Source organism: Mya arenaria, chromosome 1 (genome assembly GCF_026914265.1).
Source record: "Mya arenaria isolate MELC-2E11 chromosome 1, ASM2691426v1".
In the NCBI taxonomy this organism is placed as follows: domain Eukaryota; kingdom Metazoa; phylum Mollusca; class Bivalvia; order Myida; family Myidae; genus Mya; species Mya arenaria.
In genome coordinates, this window is record NC_069122.1 from 53,264,278 (window position 1) to 53,276,510 (window position 12,233).

A 12,233-nucleotide genomic window follows, 5' to 3' on the forward strand; every position below is an offset into this window, starting at 1 on the left:
TGTATCACATTTTAATAGAATAGAGCTTGATGTATCTAATTATAACAGACTTGAGGTTGGTGTATAACATACTACTAGACGTGATGTTGATGGATCACATTTTAATAGATTTGATGTTGATGAATCACATTAAAATATACTTGAGGTTGATGTATAACAGACTAATAGCCTTTATGTTGATGTAGCACATTATAATAGAACAGAGCTGATGTATCACATTGTAATAGACTTGAGGCTGATGTATAACATTATAATAGACTTGAGGTTGGTGTATAACATTATAATAGATTTGAGGTTGATGTATAACATTATAATAAACTTGAGGTTGGTGTATAACATTATAATAGACTTGAGGTTGATGTATAACATTATAATAGACTTGAGGTTGGTGTATAACATTGTAATAGACTTGAGGTTGATGTATAACATTGTAATAGACTTGAGGTTGATGTATAACATTATAATAGACTTGAGGTTGGTGTATAACATTGTAATAGACTTGAGGTTGATGTATAACATTATAATAGACTTGAGGTTGATGTATCACATTATAATAGACTTGAGGTTGGTGTAATATTATAATAGACTTGAGGTTGATGTATAACATTATAATAGACTTGAGGTTGATGTATAACATTATAATATATTTGAGGTTGATGTATCACATTATATTAGATTAGAGCTTGATGTATCACATTATAATATACTTGAGGTTGGTGAATAACAGACTAATAGACGTGATGTTGATGTTTCACATTATAATAGATTTGAGGTTAATGTATCACATTATAATAGATTTGAGGTTGATGTATAACATTATAATAGATTTGAGGTTAATGTATCACATTATAATAGATTTGAGGTTGATGTTTCACATTATAATAGATTAGAGCTTGATGTATCACATTATAATATACTTGAGGTTGGTGAATAACATACTAATAGATGTGATGTTGATGTATCACATTTTAATAGAATAGAGCTTGATATATCACATTATAATAGATTAGAGCTTGATGTATCACATTATAATAGACTTGAGGTTGGTGTATAACATTCTAATAGACGTAATGTTGATGTTTCACATTATAATAGATTTGAGGTTAATGTATCACATTATAATAGACTTTAGGTTGGTGTATAACATAGTATTAGACTTGACGGTGGTGTATAACATTTTTATAGAATATAGCTTGATGTATCACATTATAATAGACTTGAGTTTGGTGTATGACATACTAATAGACGTGATGTTGATGGATCACATTTTAATAGATTTGAGTTTGATGAATTACATTAAAATAGACATGAGGTTGGTGTATCACATATGAATACACTTGCCTTTTATGTATCACATTATAATAGACTTGAGGTTGATGAACAAATTATGTCGGACTTTATATTAATGGATCACAGTAGAATAAACTCGATATTGCTGAATCACATGATAATAGACTTCAGGTTGATAGGATTTTTTTCAAACTTATTTTACTTTATCGTGTTTTTAGAAATATTCTGGTTAAAAATTTCCCGATGAGTTAAAGTATTTTAAAGCTTTCCGAATAATAATTTCAAGCAAAAGTTTGATTTGAGTATGCCAACACTTCCTAAAATGCAGAATAGCTCTTCTAAGGTAATAGGTTTGTACTGAAAGGGAGGCCTTGAACCATCTTTTAAATTTCCGAAACAGAAAATTTCTCATATTCAATTCATATTTGTTTCTTATCTGTAGATTTTTACAGATTTTACTTTCAGCATTTAGGAAACGATTTCCCTCCTCTGACCACAAGCGGGTTTGGTAAAAACATTGAGTCCATACATAGCCCAGCACTTAACTGTTGCATTAAGGAAGCGACATCCAACCTTTTAAGTCTACTTTTAAAGGTCTCATTCGAACATTCATGAGTTAATACACGACGGACGACGGACAACAGACATGAACTTGTTTTAAACCAACTGAAGTGGCCCGTTTATTGCTAGCATTATATACATTTTACAAATTGCAATATGTTTAGATTACAACCATTGCATATTTATGAAAACAAACAATGGTATAATCAAATACATGTTACTTGTTATTTAAATGAGTATATATAATTCCGTTCACTTCATAGTTTTCATGGTGTTTCTATAACTGTAACGAAAATGATCTAGAGTCTACTGAAAACAATTTAAAATAATAAAAAAACACAACTGCCCCCCCCCCCCCCACAAATAACAAACTATAAAATATTTATATGTACACGGATATCCTTAAATTGACTCACTCATTTTTTGGACCAAAAATAAGTTTTCTCGGTAATGCATCTGAAAACACATATTTTATCATTACTTAATTCTATAATATCGAAATTGCAGAACAAATACAGTTATAGCATTAAAACGTATTTAGGTTTTAGTGGGGTTCGAACCCACGCCGGTAAAGTCAAGAAAAAAAATGAAAAAGCAGGCTTGTCCACACGGCCACCGGAACTTTAATAATAGTTGTGGATATGTTGACTTGTTAAGGATACATTGATAACATAATTTTATAATATTAATCAAACAATCACGCAACACCTCGGTCGTAATTAATTTTGAATCGCATTATAAACGCTTATGAAAAATTGTGTTCTTCAATGACGATATTTGAGCAAATATTAACATTTGCTTAAGAGTTACAGCTTTTGACTCCTTATGATTTGCCACAATTTATTTCGTAAATAAAAAAGTGCATTTTACATACCATGAGTGAGTCACTTTAATGAATAAATGTTTACGGAAACAACATACTGAAGTAATTTAAAACAACGGTAAGTATTTCAATTGTTATAAACATGGTGTATTATGTTGGTGGGATTTATATTATTTCGAGTTGTTTGTGTTGAGTCCATAATTATCCGATGTATCATCACGCAAGAAAAGAGAAGTGGTTCAATTTCTTATATCAACCGATTAAAATTGTATTTCATTAGTTCATATCTTTAAACCATTTCTAAAGTAAAATAGACGTTTCCGTCACGTAAGTATTTAAAATTGACGAATATTTATTTCGTAAATTAATGCGGAGTGATTTGTGCATGCCTTATGTGTTAAACGAAATCAGAAAACACAGTGTGTGATACATAATTGATTCCGTTTTTCAAAATTCATGTCAAAATCATGCAATATTTTAGACGTACATTAAACAGATATGAAAAAAAATACAATTAATAACATGATAGAAGTTTTCAACGTTTTAAAATTAAATAAAAAGTGACCAAACTCTTATACACTAATTACATTTGATCAGACGGAACAGTTTATGTGAAACATAAACTTACTTTTATTTTTTACATTAAATACTTAATTATTAGTTGACGCCAAGAATTGCTCCATAATTTTTATGATCCGAAAGTATAAATAATGCCTTATCCATCATACTTAAAAATAATCAATAAAACCAAATCTCAATTGTCAAACATTGAAATATAAATCAATTAAGGTTATGTATAAAGGGACCAAAAAACACTGCCCGGAAGACACACACGTACAACAACACATTCAGAATACATCATAATAGCATTATCAATAAATGATGCGATTACAGCCTTTGAACGATCAGATGAATTATACGATTTCACTAGACAATGAATTGACTGGGGGTTTGAAGTAGTTTATATTCCCATAATCGCACACTTGTAAAAACATTCTTGTTCACAACGGTTAAACAACACGGTATTCATTATTATGTATGTACATAAAAACGTTTGTTTACAGTGAACGATAAGAAGAAGATGAGGAGTCTCTGAACACATATGTACAACAAGTATATTGTCAGCTATATTTATATCTCCGTCCTGTGCGTATGTGAGCTAGGTCACCAAGCTGGAATCACAAATTCAAGATTTTATCTCTTCGACTAGGCTTGCCCAGAACGTGTCGATATCCTGCTCCTGGTCTGGATACTCCAGTGATCTCTCATTTTTTAGAAGCAGTAAAAATGAAACAGAAGGTGTTTTCATCTCAAACTTTTCCATCAACACCACCAATATCATATTTCGTTTGCTTTCCACCGAATCTACTAGAGCCATGTTCATATCATAGTCACACCAAGAATCAGACAGATATTCGTTGTCAACAAGCAACACCACTTTCCGGCTTGTGCATATTGCATGTGTGATATTCTCAGCGACAGATACACCTGCTTGGGAGTTCCTATCTGCTATCCAGAAATCAAGTTGATGCCGCTGTTCTAGGGAAGGAACCAACGTAGTTTTTATGAATCTTGCTTTGCCTTTGGTATACGATATCATCGCATTATGCGAAAACAAGTGTTCAAACCATTCATGTCTATATCTCCGTCCACGACTATAAATAACATATCTGATCTTCCATCGACTTTAATACATAGCTGTTCCTAATGTAATTGTGATAATAACTCCTATGAGCAAGCTTTCACCAGCAGTTGCCCAAGTGATCCATGTTCGGTCATTGCAAACGTGAACGTCAGTATCGGTTTTAATAGGTATAATCTTTCCATTAAGCATACACATATCAACCGACCTGGTCGTTACAATAACACTAGAATTTACAATCCATTGCCAAAACGGAAGTTGTTCACATGAACACTCAAGAGGGTTGAGTAACATATCAACGGTAACCTTTATAGCCTTGCTTTGAACACATTCCGAGTCTGCCATCTTATCCAAAATAAGTCCTTAGCCCATCCAGCAAACGTGATAATCTGTTGGAAGTTATATCGATGAAAACAAGAACTTTTTAATTTCAAGTTCCATGTCTGTATTTGATTATATGAAAGATCTAATTCTTCCTGCTCAATCATCGAATTTAACAGATCTTTATGCAAACTGCTTATTTTGATAAGATCAAGAATTTCATTTTCTTTTGATTTCCAAACATAACGCCTGCATCTGCATTGTTAGGGTGAAATGGTTCTTGTAGCATATTTCCTGTAAGGTTAAGCACTTCCAGATTCCCCCAAAAAGAAGACTTTTGAAATATGTGTGCAGTAATTTTCGGTTTAAAGTTCAACCACTTTAAGTGATGCAACCCAAAAACTGGTCCTGTCCAGGGTGACGGCAAATTGTATGATAAATCCACATATTCAAAACGTTTCGCTCGGCATAATAACAATGGAGGTACCTCACCGTACAAACAACTCTAGGACCAGTAAACGTGCGATAGATGTTCAGGTAGACATATCATTGTCCTCGCTACGGAAACATTACACTTGCAACTGACATCGAAACCAATCGGTGAGTTTGCAAACAATGTTACCCAATCACCTCGTTTTATGTTTTTTATATCGTCGTTTGGTAGAGACATTTTCTGTAAAACATTATCCCAAACGTTTTGTTCGTTGATGTCGTCCAATGATTTGTTTCTTACATAAGCTGTCATACTATTGACATCACAAACCATAGCTGAAGGCGTGCCACATGTGGTGTGGGATAGAATGTCGTGGTGTTTAAACTTAAATATATTATAACCAAGAAATTGTCTAGATATATATAACTTTGTAATATTCCTGACCATAAATAAGTAGTCAACGTATGTTCCAAATGTTAGCCTGTTGCCTGCAAGCATGAGAAGAGTTAAAGATGGTGGAAACATCGGGTTTGGATACAGTGTATCCTCGTTAAGCACTTCTATTTTGTTCAAATCCATGTTTAGGGATTCCAGACTTTGTATCGTTTTAAGACTTTGTAAGTCATTATGTTTAATTTCTATGACAAGATTGTAAGGAGCATGTATGCGGTTCACATAACTCTTTTAGTATTGTTGAATTAATAAGACCATTGAGTGCTTTACTCATGCCCTTGAATGTCAGGTTTGTATTTTCCGATATATCTAAGACTTGGAGGGTGTTGTTCAGTGTTCAGTTCGTTAAATTTTATTCTCTAAAGCCTTTCCCGAATGAAAACTTATTGTAGCTTGGCCTTGGTGTGATAAATAAACCCTCTATTTTTTCAGCACTTTCAGTTCCTTGTCTAGGCCAACAAAATCATCGAATTTATTGCATTTCAGATTAATGATTTTTAAGTTAATATAATATGCAAATACACCAGGAGCGAAGCTGTCCTTCCAATATAAATTGTTGAGGTATCCTGGAAACTGATCCTTCAGAGAAATGTTATGATGCGCGTGAAAGCAATAATGTATGATAATATTACGAACTCTTCTAGTGGCGAGGTCCTGCAAAACATCATAACGGAGTACAAATGTTCGCCGCTATGGTTTGTTCTAAGAAGTAAACCTCGTCTCCGGAAACCATGTACGACGCTTATGAACTTGACGGGAACGTTTGTTTAAAGGTAATTCTGAACTGAATGCAAAGCGTGTAATCTGATGGTCGGAGGTCATACTGAACATTTAATTTGCTTTTGCCACAAAAGAGAAAAAAAACATCATAAGGGCCAGTGTGCATAGATGTTTCAATGCGCAACAACAAATTCTCATAATTCTCATAATTGTTTGATGAGTCACCCAATTGCTTAGGCGTTAATTAACTTTTTTGTAGTTAAGAAAGCTTGAGTTGAGTGAATATCAGATACTTGATACTGATAGTAGTGATGTTCTGATAATGCTTACAATTTCAGGCTTATGTGACCCATGTCGTTTTAGTTTAACTTGTTAACAGGCTACGCAATGATTTTTGTAAATTAACGTTTGTTATGAACATAATATTTATATATCTACGTATTATAGTCTACTTGTTAATATGTTCTGCTCTCCGTTACTTGAGGAATAAAACGTATCCATCCATCCATCAATTCATCCATCCAACCACCCACCCATCCATCCATCCATCCAAATTGTTACCAAAAAGGATAATTTATTGTGGAAAACAATGGCTTTAAGGAAGGATGCTGAGTTTAATTTGAAAGAAAGGTGCAGAAAAAACGGTATTTCTACATTGTGGGACTATAGTAGATCGCAGTAAATCTTTTAGCAGAAACCAATCATTTAACAGTTATGCGTTTAATCAGCATTTAATATTTTCCATGAATGCACTATTTAGGTAGTAGTTAAAGGTTAATCACATTTTTTTATGTTTGTTATACATGTGTTAGTATTGACTTTGAGTAAGAGTGTCACTTAATAAAAATAAGAAAGCAAAAAAAAATGGTTATGAATGAGTCGCAGTTTCCTGACATAATCCCATGGTAGAGGTTGAGACAGAAGAGGAAGACTTACTTGGTTATGTAATGTAAATGTAGTATTGTTAAGGTTAACAAATGGAACATCAATAAGTACTGTTTTAGCGTGATTGGGATATATTATGATTTAGTCTGTCTTTCTATGCAAGTCATCACGGAGTAAGAGGAATATTGAAATGATTAAAACGTTATTTAAGGGTTACATAACACTATTTTTAAAGATTCTCAACATCCCTTTAATTATATCGATTACAAATATATATACTTCTGTCACTATATCCTCGTCTCTGCAAACCCAGATCGATGCCGATCTTCTGAGCGTCTCCGAACCTCTACAGCAAATTAGTGGTATCAGTTGTCTCCCGTCAATGTCCAAGCCGACTCTGAACCCCGATGACGGTAGTACAAGCAATCTGTGCGATGACCATACGAAACGCAAAAGCTTCGAGGACCATGCACTGCTATTATGTCGCTATGTGTTCGCTCAGCACAGATCACAATGCTGCGAGGGTCAGAACATACCATGCAACACTTAAACCGGACAAATACTGGTCGTGTCTTTGCGCTCCTGCAGAAGTAAATTGATTCCTGCCTATTAAGATGGCAAGCTCTCTGAAACCGAGATAACTATATACACTAGCGAATGACAACTGTCTATGTATACACAGAGATTTTCCTGACAGAGAAAGATTCTTTAATAGACGGAATGTGCGTTATACCTGGTTTATGTTACAAAATATAGACTTGATAACTAATTGTTTGTGTCCATAGATCTTCATTCATCTTGCTTATCATAAGTTTTATATTATATAGAGTAATCATAATATTAAGACTGTTCAGAACAGAATTAAGTATAGACTTTTCCCTTAAAGGTAAACATATAACTGTTAATACACAAAACAATTCGAAGAATTAGATAATCGAGAATCCCTTTCAACAAAGACTCCCATTCATTGTGTTTTCCTTAGTGCCTAAGCAGAAGGATTAAATTAGTGCAGCAAAACTGCCATATCCGATGGCGATGTTGGAGAGACTTGTTGTGAAGATAAAATTTGTCATCCAACGCTCTAATGCATTTGCCAATATTTTCTATTGAAACCTTTAAGCAATCGATAACATCGTGTAATCAGATATTGTCACAATCCGAAGCCCATCACATTAGCTATAACGTATACAGATAATTTCATAGAATGTTCTTGCAAACGGTTCACGGGAATATTCCCGGAAGATATTACTGTCGCTTAGACAATCCACTATGTATTACAACACTAATCATGTGGGTGAAGTTAGCACCGCAGCACCGCAACACCGCAGCAACGTAGTGATATCACCGCAACCACGATGCTAGCCCCGAATCACCGGAATTTTACCAAAGCATATTTGTAAGTGTTATTTCAGTATAGCATAGCAGTTGCTCTTGGTCATGGCATAGGTCACTGAACTGCGATTTTTGGCAGTCTGCGGAATTTCGGTCGCATGATGTGAAAATAAGCCCCGTGATATTCGGCTATTTATGATGTGATACCTTAAAATGAGAAAGGGGGCCACTCTCACCTATACCACAGTGTAGCCTAGGCATGAACCTAGGTCATGGCATAGGTCACTGGTCGGCGATTTTAGGCAGGCTCTGATTGTTTGATACTTATACGCTAACACCGTAAAAAAAATCCATCATTATTTTAATTATTTGTAGCGGTGATACCTTAAAAATGAGAAAGGGAACCACTCTCAACTATACCTAGGCATAACCTAGGTCATGGCATAGGTCAATGGGCTGCGATATTTGGCAAGCTCTGGTTTTTTATACTTACTGGCTAATACGCTAGGAATTATCCCTCAAAAGTTAACAGCGGCGATACCTTAAAAATGCGAAAGGGGACCACTGACACCTATACCACTGTGTAGCCTAGGCATAAACCTAATTCATGTCATAGGTCAATGAGCTGCGATTTTATGCAGGCTCTGGGTTTTTGAAAATTATATGGTAATGTCTTACGAATTTTCCATCAAAACTCAAAAGTTAACAGCGGTGATACCTTAAAAATGAGAAAGGGAACCACTGAAACCAATACCACAGTGTAGCCAAGGCATAAATCTATGTCATCTTTCATTCCCTTATCCGATTATCAGTGCATTTACAATTTAGGTAAAGCTTTTACTATCAGTCTCAGTTAGGTTAATGAATAAATAAAAAGTTTTGTTTGTCAATTCCGCCACTCCGAACGGGAGAAAAACAATTTTGTTATTAAGACTTCTATACAGTCTTTTTAAAATATTCATATTTTGAATATGTCTGATATACAACTAATATTTCTTATTTACCGAGCAAATTTATCTATGAATTAGGTACCTTTAAATTATGAAATTGAGTGGAATTTTAATCTTTGGAAAAAAATAAAATATTTGAAATTGGAACAGAAACAAATATTTCTATTTGTTTTTTTTCAGTATAAGATTAAGGGATGTTCACAGGAGTGGGTGATTTTCACCGATGATATTTTCATACAATCAAACCGAGGTCTGCTTCAGGCCACTTTCCGGTCGTTTATCCAGCACTTCGTAGATCTGTAACATAAATCATCAATATCAAAACAAAATAATTTTCATTGTCTCGCAGAGTGCATGCGTACTTTGGAAGTGCATCACCTCCTCTCTAGGATCACGTGCCGTAAAAAGGTTAACACTGCTGTCATCGATGGCACTATCGCTGGATTCATATGACGTCACGGAATCGACGTCGGAGATATCAGATGAACTGTAACCCGATGATGAATCTGAAAAATGTAATAGCTTTCATTAGCTGTTTTGTTTTTGAAACGGGTTTACAACAAGTAAATGTAAAAAATTACGCGTTTTAACAATAAACTATATTTAAAAACACATAAACTCTGTTAATTAATGATTTGGCACAACATGTCTTCCTTCGTTTTTAAGAAGATGCATAATGCATTTCAAGAAACAAATTTAAGGTTGCTTACCATCATACTCAAAGCATTCGTTTATGAATTGGTCGTCGCTACACTTGGAAAGAAGAGGCTGACTGCATTCAAAATCCATTCTTTATTAAGAAATATGAACAGTTTTGACTGATAATTTAAATACAAAAATATTTTAGAAGCTTTTAAAATTATTGATTCTGAATTTGTATAGTTGAAGGAAAGTATTCAAGTGAATGACATTTCGAGAAACCAACCCGTTTATATACATTTCAAACACATGTCATTTGTCAGCTAGAACTTTATTTCTGAGTGACACGCTGTTAAAGAGCGAACGATGGTAAACCGGCGTGACAAGCGATTGTGAGCGATCGAAAACGTGCAAACTGCTGAATACTATAGAAAATTGTTCACACTTCATATTAATTAGATTTCTACATTAATGAACTCCATACTATGTCAGATATGTTTTCCAATACTGTACTTGTTTATTTAATTCTGTGTTCTTATATTTGTTTAAAAAAAATGAAAATTAATTTATCTCTTAATTAATTAATTAGTGCTTTCATTCATTAATTTATGTATCTTCTATATAACTCAAACTTTCATTCTTTTTCTTGTTTTTATATTTGTTTTATCATGTTCTTATTGTTTGTATTATTTTTCGTATTTTTCATTTTATGAGTGTCTTTGTCCGTATGGCCCTAAATATGGTCCGTTATATCTGGTCCGTAAGGTCTATGGTCCGTTATGTCCATGACCCGTGCTCTCCGGCTGTTATTCATTTTGTGTATCGAACATAAAAAAATGTGTATTTTTGCTATAAACCGTAAGAAAAACACATATCATAAGGTTAAAATACCGTGCTTACATGTAGTTGCAAGACAGGTAAATGTTGCTTGGTTGTTTTGATAGAATTATTTTACTTCTTTACCAAATTATGTTTTAATTTTCGTTTCTGTATTGGACATCATTAATGTATTTAGTTATTCGAAAAAAACACACAATAACCAGTCGAAAGAATTGGTAAATACCAAAAAACTCTATATAAAATCTGGGACCAATAATGGGAGTAGGATTATTGGTCACATATTGATATAACACATATTAATATTATTTTTATGATATATTCACAAATATTATTGAACACAGTAATTATAATATTGGGCAGTAACATTGAAAACGTCAGTGAAATACAGTCTGGTTTTTCTTCAAAATTAAACATTATATTATTGTTTCATGGGTTCTGATTTTTTTATATAATAAGATCATCCGGAATTATCGAAACATTGGCAACTGTTAAATTGATTATGCCACCAAAACACAGAGCATCGTTAAATAGATTTAGATGCAGGGTAGCCCATATTCGAGTGGAAACGGACCGATATGAAAAACTTGCCCTTAATGGTCATCTTTGCCCTTTTTGCAACTCTGTTGAATCAGAAAGTCATGTGTTTTTCTATTGTAGGTTGTATAATAATATACGAAAGCCATTATTATAAAGGGCGAACACAATCAATCCAGTATTTCAAAGTATGTCCGATATAGATAAGTTGTCTTATATTTTAGCAAATAATATGTTGTCAGGACTTAGTGCCAAAACCTGCAACGATATTCTTAATTAGAGGATGTTTTATTTGTGTAAGTAATGCTGCTGTTATTTTAAACATAAATTATTGTGGTATTTTTTGTGTCTATAGCTAGAAATAAATGCTTATCAGTTCATCTACGGTCTGACCGGGGTGATAATCGATTTTTTACACCCATTTCTTAAGTATGTACGATTGAGCGCGTTAATGTTTTCAGATTTTTATTTTGTTTGATTTAACTAAGTTTTAAAACAAGATTAGCATTCTAGTTTATAACTTGTTAATAGGTATATAATATCCAATATGTGTGCAATACTGTGTGTTGTGTATATGTATCAATTTTAGATGTTGTATAAGCAATGTATAGTTTTATTTTGTGTGTGCTATAGTCTCTTATAACTCATACACTGAGTGGAAATACATGTTTTAAGGTATAATATGTGATGTATATATGTTGAATTGATGAGAAGTTAATAAACTATCAAATTCTGGAATAAGTTAGAACAGATTTCATTACGTTATTATCAACCTTCCTGTTTATTAAAAGCAAAGCACGAATATACACA

General features: G+C 33.4%; 1 pseudogene; it reads right to left on the reverse strand.

The window, feature by feature from the left end:
- Positions 1-3,639: 3,639 nt before the first annotated feature.
- LOC128227890 (toll-like receptor 4) lies at positions 3,640-10,199 on the reverse strand (annotated as a pseudogene).
- Between the last annotated feature and the right edge of the window lie 2,034 nt (positions 10,200-12,233).